This window comes from Lissotriton helveticus, chromosome 5_1 (genome assembly GCF_964261635.1).
Source record: "Lissotriton helveticus chromosome 5_1, aLisHel1.1, whole genome shotgun sequence".
Classification (NCBI taxonomy): domain Eukaryota; kingdom Metazoa; phylum Chordata; class Amphibia; order Caudata; family Salamandridae; genus Lissotriton; species Lissotriton helveticus.
The window spans coordinates 1,965,449,149-1,965,468,786 of NC_136065.1; positions in this window are offsets into that span (position 1 = coordinate 1,965,449,149).

The window sequence follows — 19,638 nt, forward strand, 5'->3', positions numbered from 1 at the left end:
AACATCCTATTTGTTTGCATTCAGGTGTGAAACTTCAATGCACTATACTCATACATGCCATACATACTGACCTATTTGGTTGCTAAGTTCGCATTTCTTTATTAGCGTCCTATTTAGAGCTCTATGAGGCTAAGGAGGCAGGTGTACCTTGTAGTCAAACTTTCATCACAGGTCTGTTCCTTGCCATGAACCTATTTCGTTTCTCATTTCCCCACATCCTAGATTCTTATTATGCATGGTGCAACATTACAGCCTATTAAATCAAAAACAAGGCAGCGATTTGCCTAGGATCACGGAATTTGGTCAAGCTGAGAAGCCAGGATTGATCTGAGGTTTTCTGCTTTCACATTGTTCATTTCAGCCATTAGCTGGACATCTCTTTAGTTCTCCTGCTTCTCCTGATTTACATCAAAGATTAATTTTTTGTTTTTCATTCTTGGCAAATTAATAATAATATTATAATAATAATATCCACATTTGAAAAGCGCACAATCACCCATAAGGGTCTCTAGGCGCTGGGGGCCGTCGGGAAGATTAAGCAAGCTATTGCCCAGAGTCACATGGTGCTGGGCTAATCTGCCGTCGGTGCCGGGGATCGAACCGTGATCCCCAGATTCCGGAGTCAGTCGCCCTGCAATTTAAGTTGAAGATTGGGGTGGCAAGAAGATACAGCAACTGTGCACTTTCACTTCAAATAGGGACTGCCTTGCATAATCCTGCTTGCTCCTCTATGACCCAGATATTTCATTTTTGTGCAGAAGATCCTAAATAGGTTGCACCACAACAACAAAATGATTTCAAAACATTTGAAATAGTGTGCTTTATTTTCCAGATCCAGTCACTATATGTTGAAGAGCTATTTTCCTCGAAAGAAAGAAAAGCTGCTTTTTTGTAGCTCTGGATATTCAAGAGCAGTGGATATGGCTGTGTTAAATTTGTCCATGTTGTTACCCTGCCAAGTTATGTGTGCTTTTGTTTTTTACCCTTCTCACACCTACCTACTGCAGTGATGTTGCAAAGTTTGCAATGTACTGTATTAAAACACAATAACACAGGTTAGCTTTGGTGTTATGATGCTCTTAGGTTTGGGTGACTGATGCAATTCAGAGTTATGTTATCTTTGAAATGAGAGATCATGTGTTCTTACCTAGGACGGGCACCTTCAGGACGAGTTTACAGTGAATAGGTGAGCCCACAGGTCTTTGTTACTCTAAACAAGTAGGCCGTCTATGGTGCACCACGTTGGCAGTGTAACATGTCTAGAATATGCAGAGGTCTTATTAGCGAGCATAGTCTAGTGTAGATTCTGATTACTGGTGTTAATTTGTGGTGTATCGCACTGCTCCTACATCTCCCCACTTAGGAAGATTTTCTATGCAAACTAGTAATATTTATTATGGAAGGCCAATATCTTCTTGAAAGTGCTAGTTGGGACTGGAATTTAATGCACCTTTTTTTGTGAGTTACCTTTGTCACCATTTCCTTTTCATCCTTGGATACTATGCAGCTTATGCTTATTTCGATGTGGGGCTGATACCTCTTACTTTGAAATGTATGGTCCGTTCTTTGTGTGTGCATTCTGGTGGTACTGATTCCAGGGTGAGCTGTCAGGTTGTGCTGATAAATGTGAGGGTAGTTTAGATGTAGTTATTCCAACAATAAGAGCATGAGAGATGTCTGCTGCTAAATGTGGAGGTGACATTTTGGGGGAGTGTCTAATTTGAAAAAACTTAAATACTGAGCCCCAAACTTTTTCTTAGGGTCCTATTGCTGAATGTCAAGGTTGCCATAACCTTTTTCTTTCACTACTCTAAAATTGCTTACCCTTGCAGGTTCTTTTTTCATTCCCTTTTCTGCATTCATCATTGTGTTCTTATCTCTCTTTCTCCTTTCTTCCCTTTTTGTCTTTCTCACTTGCTTTGGGTCATGGTCTGCTGGCGAAAAATGAGTCTCAGTCTCCTAAAATGAGTGCAGGTTGGTAAGGCTGAGTAAAAATACTTCACAATGGAGAGTGGTCTCACCTTTGGAGAGCGCAGGCAACTAAAGCAATCACATCTACATGGAAATGTGCAGCATATGGAATATTATGCCTAGTTGAGTAGGCTGGCAATAGGGTTAGTTTGTTCAATCCTTGGGTAAAGGAAGCTTTACGCTGACAAAAGGCAACATTGTTTTATGTGTATCTTACAAATATGCGAATCTTCTTCCTAATTCAGGAGGGTTTGCATGTATACTCGAAATGCGCTCAAATGTACTCATGATAGACCTACTAAACATATATGTGAGGGCTTAAGATCTGATGTCACTTTTTGTGATGCCACTTGCAATAAAGTCATGACTTGTGAGGCTACTTCCTGTGATATAAATTCCTGTGATGTCACGTGTGATGTCATGTGCTGTGATATCACACGTCGTGATGTCACCTGTCGTGATCTCACTTGCATACTGCCTAACTAGGTTAGTCCCCCACTTCTTTTTTTAGGACGTGTGCCCTGGTAACACATCTGATAGTGCTCTGCACACAACTGATGAAGGTACTATTCCCAGGGCCGTACTGGGAACCCAAACCAGCCCTGGCAAATTTTGTAGGACCAGCCCCCAGGGAAAGGGTGAGGGGTCGGTGCAAGTGCGAAGCACTGCTGCTTTTTGTACTGGGGGACTGCTGCAAACCTTGCCCATAGTAACAAATAAACAGCCCCAACTGGTGCAAAAACGGCCCCACCTTTCCAGCCTCCCAGGAAAACACCTGATGCCTGCTACTGCCAGTCCGTCCCTAACTATTCCCCACAGAAGGACTTGAGCACGCTTGAAGGATAATGCCCATCAAGGCCTGGTGAGTTCCCAAGTGGCAGAATGTGACTACCCTGCCTGGCAATCTCTTTTGTACTCAATGCAGGCAACAGTGGCAGCATTGAACTACCATTCAGACAAAATCAAAATCCAAGTTAACCTGCTTAATACCCTGGCCCTCAATGTGTTATATTTAGACGAAAAGTTAAGACAACTTAACTCACTTATTATCAGAGTCCAGGCGGCAAACTGCCGAACTAATGAAACTTTCAGTGCCTGCACCTGCTCTCCGATCTTAGACATATCGGCCTTCTCGAAGAAGTAAAATTGAATAGACCAATACCCACAAGTGGCCGGTCCGAACTAACTAATGAAAAGGACTCATCAATTGCAGGTATAACCCAAGCAAGCTTGGAAAGATGTGCTTCGAAAATAATAAAGGTTATGGCTGAAATACACGCAGTGGCGGCATCCCCGCTAAGGCGGAGGAGTGTCACCTCACTGCAGTTCAGCAGTGAAATAAAGGAAAAATAAAATGATAATATCTTGAGGTTATTATCATTTTATTTTGTCTTGCTGTGGTAGCTATGTAGGGTGTGGTGGGGCTGCTCTGTTGACAGGTGCAGGGGGAATGGAGATCACACTTTGTAAGTGCGCATGAATATTTGTCCGGCCGTCTCGGGTCAGCCAAACATACATGTGCACTTTGCATGTTCTCCACCCAGGCTGCATTACAGCCTGGGTGGAGAACATGCCCAGGCTCCCGTTCCCTGACTGAGCGCCAAATCACAGCGCCCAAAGCAATCACAATGCTTTGTGATTAGCTTAAGGGAGTATGGATGTGCTTCCTGTTCCAGAGGTGCGGGGGACGAGGAGGCGAATTGGAGAAGAGTAGCCGGGGTAAGGTGAGTTTTTTTCTCCTTATTTTGTATCCCCTTAACCACACAACTCCCGGCCCCTGCCCTCACCACCCCTGATCCATGCCGGCCGCCTCTGAATATACGGGGTAGAGAATCATCAAGAAACTCACATCAATTATGAAACTTCGAGTCCACAACTCTGGCATAAAGAAGATAGAGAGCAGTCTATTGAGAATGTCTCAGTCACCATCATCCCAGGCCAACGTGTGCAGGGCAAGGATGCTCAGAAAGAGGAGACCAAGGGTGATGAAGTCATAGATTCACATATAATGCAGGAAATCCCTGAGGGCACAGCTAAAGTGCGACGACTCAATCAGGAAGCCAAACCCCAGAATGCCTAAGGTCCACATTGCGGCAAATCTCCAGCCCAGCTAGGTAAGCGGGAAAGGAAGAGAAAGCGTAAAGGTAGGAAAAGATACTCAGCGTCAACTGTGGTAAGGAATGTGGGAAAGTTATATCCAATTTTCAAGAAGGATAGCATCAAGTATTCTACTAAAAACAGAGAATAGTCACACTAATAAGGTGGGCCTACCCGGTTCCAGCGGCGAAGGGTAGGTGCATGCAGCGAAGCTCAGGGATTACCAACCTTGCGGTGGAAGATCTACCTGAAGCTTTACCCGCTGGACACTGTCGTTGTCTGACTGTTTTTAACTTTAGGTATTGACAGTCACAACTAGAAGAAGGGTAATATAGTATTGTCCCTCCCCTCACCCACTAGAGTGATAGCCACATGAGCAGATATGCACCACACTCTAGGGTAATAGCTTAGATAGTTTTCTGCACCATTAGATATATGCTAATTAGTCACTCTGGTCCTGAAGAATCGATAGCCAACCTTGCAGTAGCGAGAAACATGTTGACCTGACTATAACAAAATCTAGATGACAGCTGGAAACATTACTTTCCACCACTCTCCTCTAGATAATCGTTTTTAACTTAAGCAGTGGCCCTCCTGAATAAAGCATTCCCGGTACCACTAGCTTTATTTTAACGCACCACACAACGTCTACCTTCTAGTTCTGGCCCCACACCCGCACTTCATCCATACGGCAGTTGGAAAAAGATCTCCGCCAAAGAGCCCCTCTTTGAGGTGTTGCCGTTGGGTATTGCACCGCCGACCCAATGAGGAGCAGGCCCAAATGATGAAGTATGACACCTGAAAGGGTGTGTGAGGGCATTAAATCCAACAAAATGGATTCCCAGGGTCACCTCTTAGTCCCCCTGCCTTAATCACATGCATCGCAGACTGTAACATTTCCCCTCCTTTTTAGGAACAGCACGGCATTACTTGTCAAAACACACTGATTACACCCAGCGGCCGTGTGACAGCCAGAAGTCAATCTAAGTAATCAATCAAAGCAGAGGGAAGCGTTGGCAGAGAGAACACTCATCTTAGTAACAACTGAACCCCAACCAGAGGAAGTCAGTCCTGGGGAGGCAGCAGAGTCTGCTGGTGACAGCTTTAAATGCAAAAAGAACAATTGATGGGCAGAATGCAGAACAATGTCAAACATTTACCCCCAATACAGAGATCTGGACCTAAATCCATCGTTTTTTGCTCAACATGCCATTCCAGTTTTGACCCAGCCCTATGCAAATCAGTCTTTACCTTGCAAACCAATTGGAACAGTCCAGCCCGAACTGCCAGGTACGGTCCTCCCTGGACTGGAAACAAACATCCTGGGACCGGTTTCGGGTTGACAGCTTTAAGGCAGAGGTCATTTAAAGAAACTAGTCATGGCAGAAGGAACCCATAACAGAGGGATCTCCCATGATGGTAACAACTGAATCCCAAACAGAATGGGTCATGCCAAAGGATCTTGCTTTGTTGGCTGGTAACTGCTGAATATGAAACGAGCAGATTTTCCAGTCTGCATGAGAGCAAAAGACAGCCACACCACTAGGCAACCTGCAACTGGCGAAACAGAAAACATGGAGGTCCTTCAGGGTCAGAGCAGAGAATTCCGAATAGCTCGATTGAGTCATACCTGGCCTTGACATCACAGCAAAACCAACTGTTCCAGTATCCAGAGTATAAAACAAGGGGTCCTCATGATGTTTTAAATTGTTACATTATCCTGAGAATATGTGACGTTACAACGCAGGCCATTACATCGCATGCCGTTGCAACTCCAACCTTTACCCCCCAATGTATCTACAGCAATTTGAAATCATATTAATACAGGAAACATGGTCCCAAATCCCTTTGTCGCTAAAAGGATTCTCTGAATATATAACATAACGTGTATTTGTAAAGTGCACGTTTACTGCAACGGGTATCTTGGCGCTGAATAGCAGATGTTTATTGTTACCCAACTCAATGGTACTCATTTTATCGACCTCTGATGGATGAAAGGCTGAGAGGACCCGCTGGGATTTTAACCTGTGAGCATGAGGTCAAACACCGGCCCCCGCAGTGACGCATTAGTCCACTGAGCCACCAGACCCGGCTATAGCTGCCTGGCTGTCAAAGCAATACAATACAGTCACCCCAAAGGGGGTCTATCTGTTTACATCAGCGTGGATCTGAAGGTACAGAAAGTGGTGGCTGCACTATCAAAGACCAGATTCCTCGCAGTGCTTCTGGAAGGGTGGAAAGCAGAAGAGAACACACGGCTAATCATCTTCAATATCTACCAAATCCCCAGTTGAAAGATAAAGGGCCTGAGGCGGAAGAGCTTTGTGAAGCCTTAACAGATCTGAAGACAACTTACGCTGATTCAGACATGATCCTTACAGGGGATTTTAATTTGGACCTCAAGAAGAAGAAGAAGCAGATATACATGAAATGGCCCTCAGAGAGGTATTACCATCTCAAACACTGCCATCAACAAAGCACCCGAACAAATTAGGGAAAGTTGTGTTTGACTATTGATACTCGGTTGGCCTGAGGGTCCTTCACGGTAGGTCTCCTGGCAATAAAGCCCCCACCTGGACAAGGATAACAGAAAACTGTGTCTCTTACCTGGATTATAGGCTTGCGAATGTCGCCCTCTTCAGCGACATCAAACAATTTTATATTGATTAACAGGCAGACAGTGATCACCTACCACACATTACAATCCTATCACTGAATATCACTTGGATCCTACAACATTTCTGTTGAGGCGCATACTATAAATCAGAGGAGGGTGAGATGGGGCGAAGCCATGGCACAAACATCCCCGAAAGATGTGCTATTTACATGCAGAGCAAGCCAGACTCAAAGAATGCCCTAGATAGCTGGTCAGACCTTGTACAATACCTCACATTATGATGCCAGAGCAAAACACGTAACAAAGGCCGCGCACTGACTGAGCCAATAAAGTCATAGCTCCCACCTTGAAGTACACATATGCAATTGCAAAGGTTTTTTATTAATCATGCAATAAACAATTCTAGATGGATTCTTTTCCACTGGTGGGAGAGTGGCACAAGCGGGGTATGTACCACTTTGGTACTTTTTTAAAAGATATAGGGCCAGATGAACGACGCTTGCATTTTGCGACTCGCAAATTGTGTCGCTTTGCGACTCGCAATGCAATGTACAACAGTGTCGTAGACACTGTTTGCGATTCCCAGTGAAGTCGCAAATTGCATGCCTCATCAATATTCATGAGGCAAGCGCAATTTGCGACTCTATTGGGAATGGCTAGCACTCTCCGGAACGGTGGCCTGCTAGGGTCAGCAGACCACCATGTCTGGGACTGCTTTTGAAATAAAGCAGTTTTTTAATTTTGTTAGATGCAGCCCGTTTTCCTTAAAGGAAAATGGGATGCATTTAAAAAATAAAAATGAAACTTTTCAGTTTCCTTTTTTAAGGGCAGGCAGTGGTCCCTGGGACCACTGCCTGCTCTTAAAAAATATTTTCTCACACACTCACAAAGGGGAACGAGTCCCCTGGGGACCCCTTCCCGTTTGCTAGTGGTTTACCACCTACTTCAAGTAAGTGGTAAACTGCGAGTGTTTTGCGGCCGCAAATGCGGTTGCAAAACAACGGTACATGGCAGTAAGTCTCGCTATTAGGAAGGTACGCCCCTTCCTAATAGCGAGACTCGCAAATGCTATTTTGCGAGTCAGTGAGTCGCAAAATAGAGTTGGTACATGCCATGACCCTTTTTTTGCGGTTGCAAACTGGCCGATCTCCAGTTTGTAAGCGCAAAAAAGGGTTGTACATCTGGCCCATAGTTGTGACTGGACAGTGAGTTTATTTTGAGTCATTTCCTTAGTTCTAAAGACTTGTACCCCAACAGAGTATGGGGTACTATCTTTTTAGCAGCTCCTTGAGTAAGGTTTTGCTGCTTGATGTTCTACCCCAGGAGAGTCAAGAATACATAAGGGGTAAGATGAGCAGCAGTACCTGGGACACCAATGGTAACCTAGGTTACCCACCACAGATACTGCCCAGTAACCAACACTTCCATAGGACCCACACTACAGCCCTCACAACATTCTACTGTGCCTCAGAAGAGTTTGGTACTTCTTTCCAATAAACAGCTAGCTTCTTAGGTGAAATCACGTTTACCATCTTGCAATTTAGGACATTGAAGCAGCCAGTGGGGCGGTTCTGCCTCTTTTCGTTCTCAAATAGTGTGTTTGCTTTGACACAAAGATTGCACACACTGGCCTATCAGGCAAGGTCTGACAGGAAGCTGGGCTCTCATGAATGGACAAAGTCAGGCTGGTTACTTACTGCAAATCTACACAGAGGCAGAATGCACTGGGGATTAGAACTGATAGGGCGAATTGAGGACACCACTGCTGGTCCTAATGCCATGTGGTTACACAATCCCTATTCTCGGCTGCCCCCAGAACTCTGGGTGTGCACTGGCTCAAATCAATCTGCTGGCGTCCACACCCTGTCTGTCTTCTGGATGGCAATCATTTGTCTAGGGAACACGTGCCCCTTTTCCCACACTTCTGTATGGTAACTGGGCTTGTGCTAAACTCCAGTACCCTCATGAAGCACAATTACTGCACCCTTTTGAATTTTAGACATTGGAATGTGGGATAACTTGGCAATACTGTGTGCTGTCCACCATTCGGAGTTGCACAAACTTAGAAAAAGTAGTGATTGCCCACAAGAATAGCACCAGGCTTTACATAACATAAATAGTGTAAGCAAAACTTCATGGCATGCCATGCACGAGCTATCGTTTGTATTCAGGCGCAGGGTTTGCACATGCAGGGTAGGAGAAAAATGTGTGGGAGAATCTGTGGATGTTCTTCTGGAGTACAGTGATCTGAGACTCAGTGAGAAATCCCTTATGTTGGGCCATTTCTTCATTCAGCCCTTCTAGTCGTTTCTTTTAGAGAGTGATCTCCACTGTAGTTTAGAGATCGGTTTCCCTTGCCAGAAGTTTTACTAGCATGTGTTCTGAAATCCATTTGCTGTATTTAAAGATACTTCTATTTTTTAAGGATATTTATATTATACCCTACAATTTTTTATCGAACAAATATCTTAATATGTACGTCTAGTTTTAATGTTGAAAAAGTTGGACTGTTTGCATTTTTTTTTATATGTTTTACTTGTGCTTTTATGGCCTTATCAGGTCGAAATAAAGTATCTCTTGAACTTGTATTTAAAAATCAAAATAAGCAAATATAATAATAATAGCGCATTTCTACGCAATGTGAGATCAGTCTTTCCTGGGACCGATGAAATTCAGCAAGATATGTGGTTCATTTGTAACGATACGGCCCCTAGGAGCAGCATTGATACTAAGGCACTTGGTCATAAGTACTCCACGTAGATCACTCTTGGTCTAGTTGGGTTTGCGGAGTCTAGTGACCACAAGAAGTGCTTGAATGATATTGACGTCTCCCAAAAGAGAAGGTGCTGTTAAACAAGATCCCACCACGTCATCAATAAATGACAAGCCCAGTGGTTTTGGTTCTACATCTTCGCCGAGTGTAGAAAGGTGGTCTTGAGTCCTTCAGGGTCCTGATGAATGCCATAGACCTGTTCTTGGGGCACACAGCGTTGGCAGAAACATGTGGATCAGTGACTTGAGGGTTAATAGTTAGCCTTGATTTCTAAATTCCTTTAATTTTAGCCGAATTGTAGAGCCTATAATAAACTGCATAGTTTACCTCCAGATAGTGCAATATAATTAGGACTCTGCGCAGTATCAACATACTAAAGCAGGGTTTAAAAACAAAAAGATCTAAAAATAAAGATCTCCACCAAGAGCGCCATCGATTGGAGCACGGCGGGCGAGCATAGCTCATTCCTTGCACAAACCCCAGGATAAGGCATAGCACGAGGGGAGAGCATAGCTCATTCCTCGCACAGACTCCAGGATAAGGCATAGCACGAGGGGAGAGCATAGCTCATTCCTTGCACAAACCCCAGGATAAGGCATAGCACGAGGGGAGAGCATAGCTCATTCCTTGCAGACCCCACGATGAGGCATAGCACGAGGGGAGAGCATAGCTCATTCCTTGCACAGTCCCCACGATGAGGCATAGCACGAGGGGAGAGCATAGCTCATTCCTTGCACAGACCCCACAATGAGGCATAGCACGAGGGGAGAGCATAGCTCATTCCTTGCATAGTCCCCACGATGAGGCATAGCACGAGGGTAGAGCATTGCTCATTCCTTGCACAGACCCCACGATGAGGCATAGCACGAGGGGAGAGCATAGTTCATTCCTTGCACAGTCCCCACGATGAGGCATAGGGTAGCACGAGGGGAGAGCGTTGCTCATTCCTTAGTCAAGTCATTAAATTTATATAGCGCGCTACATACCCAGAGGGTCTCAAGGCGCTTGAAGAAGGGTGGGGAATTACTTGTCAAATATCCACGTTTTAAGTTGCTTTCTGAATGCTAGGTGGTTCTGAGTAAGGCGAAGGTGAATGGGAAGTGAGTTCCAGGTTTTAGCTGCCAGGTAGGAGAAGGATCTACCTCCCATGGTGGTTTTGTTGATGCGAGGTACAGTGGCAAGGGCTTGGTTGGAGGATCGTAGCTGGCGGGAGGGGGTGTAGAAGGACAGTCGTGTGTTGAGGCATTCGGGTCCGATTTCGTAGAGTGCTTTGTGTGCGTGGGTTAGGAGCCGGAAAGTAATCCTCTTATTGACGGGGAGCCAGTGGAGGTTTTTCAGGTGACCAGAGATGTGTTCTTTACGCGGGATGTCTAATATGAGCCTGGCTGAAGCGTTCTGGATGCGTTGGAGTTTTTTCTGGAGTTTGGCGGTGGTACCGGCGTAGAGGGTGTTTCCGTAGTCCAGTCGGCTCGTGACCAGAGCGTGGGTGACTGTTTTTCTAGTTTCGGTGGGGATCCAGCGAAATGTTTTTTTGAGCATGCGAAGAATGTTGAAGCAAGATGAAGAAACGGCGTTGACTTGTCTGTTCATCGAGAGTGAGGAATCCAGAATGACGCCCAGGTTCCGTGCGTGGTCCGTCGGGATGGGTGCTTTTCCAAGGGCCTCTGGCCACCAAGAGTCATCCCAGGCGGAGGGGGAGGTGCCTAGGATGAGGACTTCTGTTTTGTCTGAGTTCAGTTTCAGACGGCTGTGCTTCATCCATTCGGCTACTTCTTTCATTCCTTCATTAAGGTTGGTTTTGGCAGTGTTAGGGTCTTTGGTGAGTGAGAGGATCAGTTGAGTGTCGTCAGCGTAGGAGATGATGTTGAGATTGTGTTGGCGAGCGATGGTTGCAAGGGGGCTCATGTATACGTTGAAGAGGGTGGGGCTGAGTGAGGATCCTTGTGGTACGCCGCAGATGACTTCAGTAGCTTCAGACTTGAATGGTGGAAGGCGGACTCTCTGGGTTCTTCCGGTGAGGAACGAGGTGATCCATTCCAGTGCTTTTCCTTGGATTCCGATGTTTCTGAGGCGTTGTAAAAGGGTGCTATGACAGACCGTGTCGAAGGCTGCGGAGAGGTCGAGGAGGATGAGGGCGACTGTGTCTCCATTGTCCAGTAGGGTTCGAATGTCGTCTGTTGCTGCGATGAGGGCGGTTTCAGTGCTGTGCTTGGCTCGGAAGCCGGATTGTGAGGAGTCGAGGGATTTGTTGGTTTCGAGGAATGCGGCGAGTTGGTTGTTGATCGCTTTCTCGATGACTTTGGCCGGGAATGGAAGGAGTGAGATAGGGCGGTAGTTTTTGAGTTCGGTGGGGTCAGCTGTGGGTTTCTTCAGGAGGGCGCTGAGTTCGGCATGTTTCCAGCTTTCCGGGAAGGTTGCGGAGTTGAGGGAGCAGTTGATGACGTCTCGGAGGTGCGGTGCTATAATGGAGTCTGCTTTGTTAAAGATGTGGTGAGGGTATGGGTCTGTGGGGGATCCTGAGTGGATAGAGTTCATCAGACGGATGGTGTCCTCAGTGGAGATTGGGTTCCAGTCATTGAGGATGTTCAGGGGGGGTGGGGGTCTTGCAGGGGGTTGGGTGGGTTGGTCTTTGGGACGGTTGTCGAAGCTGTTGTGGATGTCTGCAATTTTGTTGTGGAAGAATGAGGCTAGGGAGTCGCAGAGGGCTTGAGAGGGGGTGATGTCGTTGGAGTTGGCTGAGGGGTTGGTAAATTCCTTGACGATGTTGAATAATTCCTTGCTGTTGTGGGCGTTGATATCTAGTCGGTCCTTGAAAGCGGCTTTCTTGGCATTGCGGATCAGTTGGTGGTGTATGCGGGTGGTGTTTTTGAAGGCGTCCTTGGTGCTGGTGGTTGGGTCTTTTTTCCAGGCCTTCTCAAGGGAGCGACAGAGTTTCTTGGATTTCTTAAGATCATCGTTGAACCAGGAGGCCTTCTTGCTGTCTAGTTTGATTTGTCGTTTTTTCAGTGGTGCAAGGATGTCGGCGCTGATGGATAACCATTGGGTGAGGTTGGTGGCTGCTTGGTCTGGGTTAGCGGAGTGGGCTGGGGGGTTTTGAAGAAGCGATGAGGAGATCTGATCAATGGTGATTTTGTTCCAGTTTCTTTGCAGAGTGGGTTGGGGGTGGTTGTTGGATGTGGGCTTGTTGTAGTTAAAGTGAACGCAGCTGTGGTCAGTCCAAAGGAGAGCTGTGGTGTGGCTGAAGGAGACATGTTTGCTGGAGGTGAAGATAGGGTCGAGTGTGTGACCTGCGATGTGGGTGGGGGTATTGACAAGTTGTTTAAGTCCGAGGTTGGTGAGGTTGTCCAAAAGGGTGGTGGTGTTGCGGTCGTTGTTCTTTTCAAGGTGAAAGTTGAGGTGTCACAAGAGGATGTAGTCCTCGGAGGGGAGCGCGTGTGGAGTGATGAAGTCCGTGATGTCTTCACTAAATTGTGCGCGGGGTCCTGGTGGCCTGTAAAGGAGGGTGCCTCTGAGTGTGGTCTTGGGGTCGGTGTGGATCTGGAAGTGAAGGTGTTCAGAGTTGGCGAGATTGACGGCTGAGCTGGTTGAGATGCGGATGGATTTCTTATGGACGATTGCGATGCCTCCTCCTGTGTGGCCGGAACGGTCCTTGCGAATGATCTTATAGCCTTCCGGGATGGCAATGGTGATGTCTGGGGCTGAAGTGGCGTTCATCCATGTTTCTGTTAGGAAGGCGACGTCCGGAGAGATGGTGTCTAGGAGATTCCAGAGGTCAATGGCGTGCCTGTGGACCGAGCGGGTGTTGAGCAGGACGCATTGTAGGTGGTTGGGGTCGGATATCAGTTGTGTGTTCGTGGATGAGGAGTTGTTCTTGGTGCCGTCGAACTTGCAGGAGTTGCAGGAAAAGGGTCCATGGGTGTGTCCAGGGGCGGCTTGGACGCAGTTGGGAGAATGGCCGGGGTTAAGGGCTAGGAGGGTGGTGGCATCGTAAGTAATGCGGGGGGGGTGGACATTATGAGGACCAGGGGCTCTGGCGCTGGGCGCGGTCCAGGCGCGGACGGGCGTAGACGGGCTTACCTTTGGCGCGCCTTCGGCGCGACTGGGGCGCGAACGCTGCGCGTGTACGCTGCGCGCATGGGCTACTGTCATATATGGATGGTGGGAAGGGGGAGGGGCGAGGGCGGCTCAGCTGGGAGGCGGGGCGGGCTCACGAGGACGCAGACCGAGGACAACAACAAAATAAACAAAATGGCAGCGGGGGTGAGGGCAGAGCACAGCGCCGGGGGTAAACGCGCACTAAAGTTAAATGAATAGCAGCGGAAGCGAGGCGAAGCAGCGCCCAGTGCACTACAGTACAAACAAACTTTACAATACAATACAATTCAATCAGAAGCGAGGCGAAGCAGCGCCCAGTGCACTACAGTACAAACAAACTTTACAATACAATACAATTCAATCAGAAGCGAGGCGAAGCAGCGCCCAGTGCGCTACGATAAAGACAAACTTTTAGTTGGAATGCAACAGAAATGCAGCACAACGATACCAGGTCTCGCCAGGGAGACTGGGGAGCGACCTCTCAGCAAGCAGCACTGAGGGGATCATAGCGCTTCTAGGTACGGGAGCGCTGTAAATACAAAGTGGGAGGGCGGTTCAGCTGGGAGGCGGGGCGGGCTCACGAGGACGCAGACCGAGGACAACAACAAAATAAACAAAATGGCAGCGGGGGTGAGGGCAGAGCACAGCGCCGGGGGTAAACGCGCACTAAAGTTAAATGAATAGCAGCGGAAGCGAGGCGAAGCAGCGCCCAGTGCACTACAGTACAAACAAACTTTACAATACAATACAATTCAATCAGAAGCGAGGCGAAGCAGCGCCCAGTGCACTACAGTACAAACAAACTTTACAATACAATACAATTCAATCAGAAGCGAGGCGAAGCAGCGCCCAGTGCGCTACGATAAAGACAAACTTTTAGCTGGAATGCAACAGAAATGCAGCACAACGATACCAGGTCTCGCCAGGGAGACTGGGGAGCGACCTCTCAGCAAGCAGCACTGAGGGGATCACAGCGCTTCTAGGTACGGGAGCGCTGTAAATACAAAGTGGGAGGGCGGTTCAGCTGGGAGGCGGGGCGGGCTCACGAGGACGCAGACCGAGGACAACAACAAAATAAACAAAATGGCAGCGGGGGTGAGGGCAGAGCACAGCGCCGGGGGTAAACGCGCACTAAAGTTAAATGAATAGCAGCGGAAGCGAGGCGAAGCAGCGCCCAGTGCACTACAGTACAAACAAACTTTACAATACAATACAATTCAATCAGAAGCGAGGCGAAGCAGCGCCCAGTGCACTACAGTACAAACAAACTTTACAATACAATACAATACAATACAATTCAATCAGAAGCGAGGCGAAGCAGCGCCCAGTGCACTACAGTACAAACAAACTTTACAATACAATACAATTCAATCAGAAGCGAGGCGAAGCAGCGCCCAGTGCGCTACGATAAAGACAAACTTTTAGCTGGAATGCAACAGAAATGCAGCACAACGATACCAGGTCTCGCCAGGGAGACTGGGGAGCGACCTCTCAGCAAGCAGCACTGAGGGGATCACAGCGCTTCTAGGTACGGGAGCGCTGTAAATACAAAGTGGAAGGGCGGCTCAGCTGGGAGGCGGGGCGGGCTCACGAGGACGCAGACCGAGGACAACAACAAAATAAACAAAATGGCAGCGGGGTTGAGGGCAGAGCACAGCGCCGGGGGTAAACGCGCACTAAAGTTAAATGAATAGTAGCGGAAGCGAGGCGAAGCAGCGCCCAGTGCACTACAGTACAAACAAACTTTACAATACAATACAATTCAATCAGAAGCGAGGCGAAGCAGCGCCCAGTGCACTACAGTACAAACAAACTTTACAATACAATACAATTCCTTACACAGACCCCACGATGAGGCAAAGCACGGCGGGTGAGCATAGCTTATTCCTTGCACAGACCCCACGATGAGGCATAGCATGAGGGGAGAGTATAGCTTATTCCTTGCATAGACCCCACGATGAGGCATAGCACGAGGGGAGAATATAGCTTATTCCTTGCACAGACCCCACGATGAGGCATAGCACGAGGGGAGAGCATAGCTCATTCCTTGCACAGACCCCACGATGAGGCATGGCACAAGGGGAGAGCATAGCTCATTCCTTGCACAGACCCCAGGATAAGGCATAGCACGAGGGGAGAGCATAGCTTATTCCTTGCACAGACCCCAGGATAAGGCATAGCACGAGGGGAGAGCATAGCTCATTCCTTGCACAGACCCCACGATGAGGCATAGCACAAGGGGAGAGCATAGTTCATTCCTTGCACAGACCCCAGGATAAGGCATAGCACGAGGGGAGAGCATAGCTTATTCCTTGCACAGACCCCAGGATAAGGCATAGCACGAGGCAAGAGCATAGCTCATTCCTTACACAGTCCCCACGATGAGGCATAGCACGAGGGGAGAGCATAGCTCATTCCTTTCACAGACCCCACGATGAGGCATAGCACGAGGGGAGAGCATAGCTCATTCCTTTCACAGACCCCAGGATAAGGCACAGCACGAGGGGAGCGCATAGCTTATTCCTTGCAGAGACCCCAGGATAAGGCAGGGCACGAGGGGAGAGCATAGCTCATTCCTTACACAGTCCCCACGATGAGGCATAGCACGAGGGGAGAGCATAGCTCATTCCTTTCACAGACCCCACGATGAGGCATAGCACGGGGGGAGAGCATAGCTCATTCCTTGCACAGACCCCACGATGAGGCATAGCACGAGGGGAGAGCATAGCTCATTCCTTTCACAGACCCCACGATGAGGCATAGCACGAGGGGAGAGCATAGCTCATTCCTTGCACAGACCCCACGATGAGGCATACTAGTTTGGTGGGTCCGAGTCTTGCAGCCTTTCTGAGAAAAAACCAGTGACTATTAATCACTTCAGGTATTTATTTATTTTTGGGAGGGAAGCCCCCCCAACCCCCCTTTTTTTATCCTTCGATTTTTTCGTTTTTGGGGGGAGACCCCGCAAACCCCCCCTTTTTTTTCATTTACCACACATACCTTTACTACGTATTTCGTAGTAAAGATATGCGTGGTAAATCCTCTCGTTGTTACCACGCATGCGTTGTAATGCATGCGTGGTAAAGGTTTTCGTGGAAACGGCTTCGTTGTAGAGGCCGTTTCCCCTTGCAAGGGTGCCATGGTGCAAGGGTGCCTGTGCTGGCGCTAGGCAGCTTTTTTAGCGCCGGCGCAGGGGAGAGCACAGGGATGCGCTGTATTCTTGTTAATGCAGCACATCCCTGCGTTTTTGAAATGACACAGCTGGGCGCAGCTAAATTGCTTGCAGCACTGTGCAGCACTGTGCCATTTCATTGTAAATATCCCCCGGCTGTCTAGTGGTCTGGTTTCCAATTCTATCCTGGCTACAGTGCCTTGGATGTCTGCAATAAGCTGTGTGTCTGCTGGTTGTCAATGCTTTCCTGATCCCAGTAGCTTGGGTGTCTGCTGGTTCCTAATACTGTCCTGGCCTCAATACTTTGTGTTTCTGGTTGGTCCCAATACTATCTTAATCCCAATAGCGTGGGTGTCTGCTGGTTCCTAAAACTGCCCTGGCCTCAATAACTGCATCTGTTAATGAACAATACTCGGCTGAATCTAATGCCATGAGATTTTGCTGGTTCCCAATATTGTTGTATTATTGGGTATTTGTTGTTCCCAACAGTTTGCTGAACCAAACAATGCCCCGTGTGTCTGCTTGTTCGCAATACTTTCCTGGTATGAAGGCCCTGTGTATCTGTTTATTCCCAATACTCTGCTAGCACTACTACTCTGGTGTCTGCTGATTCCTTACACTGTCCCAGCCCCACTCCTTTGAGTGTTGTTGGCACTCCCCATTCCTATACTGACCAAATAAGTCCTGGGTGTTTGCTGGTTCCTAATACTACCCTGGCCCTCATAGTTTGGGTATTTGCTTGTTCCCAGTACTTTGCTAACTCTAATACTCTGGTGGTCTGCTGCTTCCTAATACTGTTCTGGCCCTAATACTTTGGGTGTTTGCTCATTCTCGTTGCTATACTGACCCAGAAAAAGAGATTGGATGTCTGCTGGTTTCTAATAATGTCCTGCCCCATTACATTGTGTGTGTTAGTTATACCCATTTCTTTACTGATGCAAATAATGCCCTGGGTGTCTGCTGGTTGCCCAGTCTCCGGTGTTTCCAATATCCAGGGTGGTCCCAATGCTCTGATGGTCCTTGCATTTTGTCAGGACTCTTCAATAGCCCATTCACTCTTAGACAATCCACCCTGCTTTCCCTCACCTACAGCTTGTGCTTGTTAATCTGTTGTTAACCTTGAACGGTGATATCCCAGTCCCAGGACCCATGGATGTCCAGGCCACCTGAACCCGTAGGAGGAATTGAATTGTAGGTTTCTACTTCCTGAACCTCCCAACGTGAAAACATTTTTGATAAGGGCTTAATTCAGAGGATGATGGTCATGGAATATTTACTTGAGAGCGGGAGATCATCAACAGAATATTAGGAGCTGGCCCCATGAGGGAAGATCCCGCCCGTAGACATGTGTCCATCTCTGCTATCAGGTCCATCAAAGTCCGGTGGCCACTGTGCCGTTAATGCTGGTAGAGTGGGCACCAACTCTAACGGGAGTTATCGTGTTTGACAAGAGTTAAATTCATGAAAGACTACCATGGAAAGGGTGTTCCCAACGGGTGGGTAAAGTGCCACTACCAGGCTGGGAAACACATGTTAGGGAGAGTAGACGTGTGGGTACTTACAATGACTACCTGTTATTTGGAGTATATTCCTAGTGCCCACATCTAGTAGCAGAAATTAGACCATTCACCAATGGTTGTGGCATAAATTCCATCAGACTGTTCATCACCAAAGCCGCTCCTCTAATGCAGATCCCGCCGCTCTCATAAAGAGGCCTCCACCAGCATGGAGGGGAACTCAAAATACAGCAGAATTTACAGCACCAGTGGGATGGAGGAAGTCGATTGGTCACATTGGTAGATGCAAAATCTGCAAGCAGAATGCTAGCCCAGTCTAACAATGCTTAGTACTGGATCTTGAATACTAGCCCAGTCTAGCATTGCTTAGTACTGGATCTTGAATACTAGCCCAGTCTAATAAAGCTTAGTTCTGGATCTCAAACCCTAGCACAGTCTATCAATGCTTAGAACTGGATCTTGAATACTAGCCCAGTCTAATAAAGCTTAGTACTGGATCTTGGGCACTAGCCCAGTTTAGCAATACTTAGTTCTGGATCTCAAATACTAGCCCAGCCTAACAAAGCTTAGTTATGGATCTTGAATACTAGCCCTGTTTAGCGATGCTTAGGTCTGGATCTTGAATACTAGCCCACTCTAACAATGCTTAGTACTGGATCTTGAATGCAAGCCCAGTCTAGCAATGCTTAGTTTTGGATCTTGAATACTAGCCCAGTCTAACAAAGGTTAGTTCTGGATCTTGAATACTAGCCCACTCTAACAATGCTTAGTACTGGATCTTGAATACTAGCGCAGTCTAGCAATGCTTAGTTCTGGATCTCAACCACTTGCACAGCCTAACAGAGCTTAGTACTGGATCTTGAATACTAGCCCAGTCTAACAATGCTTAGTACTGGATCATTAATACTAGCCCAGTCTAGCAATGCTTAGTTCTGGATCTTGAATACTAGCCCAGTCTAAGAAAGGTTAGTTCTGGATCTTGAATACTAGCCCGGTCTAGCAATGCTTAGTATTGGATCTTGAATAGTAGCCCAGTTACTGCTTAGTTCTGGATCTCAAACACTCGCCCAGCCTAAGAGAGTTTAGTACTGGATCATTAATACTAGCCCAGTCTATCAATGCTTAGTTCTGGATCTTGAATACTAGCCCAGTCTAGCAATGCTTAGTTCTGGATCTCAAACCCTAGTCGAGCCTAACAAAGCTTAGTACTGGATTCAGAATACTAGCCCAGTCTAACAATGCTTAGTACTGGATCTTGAATACTTGCCCAGACTAGCATGCTTAGTACTATATCTCGAACAACAGCCAAGTCTAACAATGCTTAGTACTGTGTTTCAAACACTAACCCAGTCTAACTATGCTTAGTATTGGATCTCGAACACTAGCCCAGTCTAAC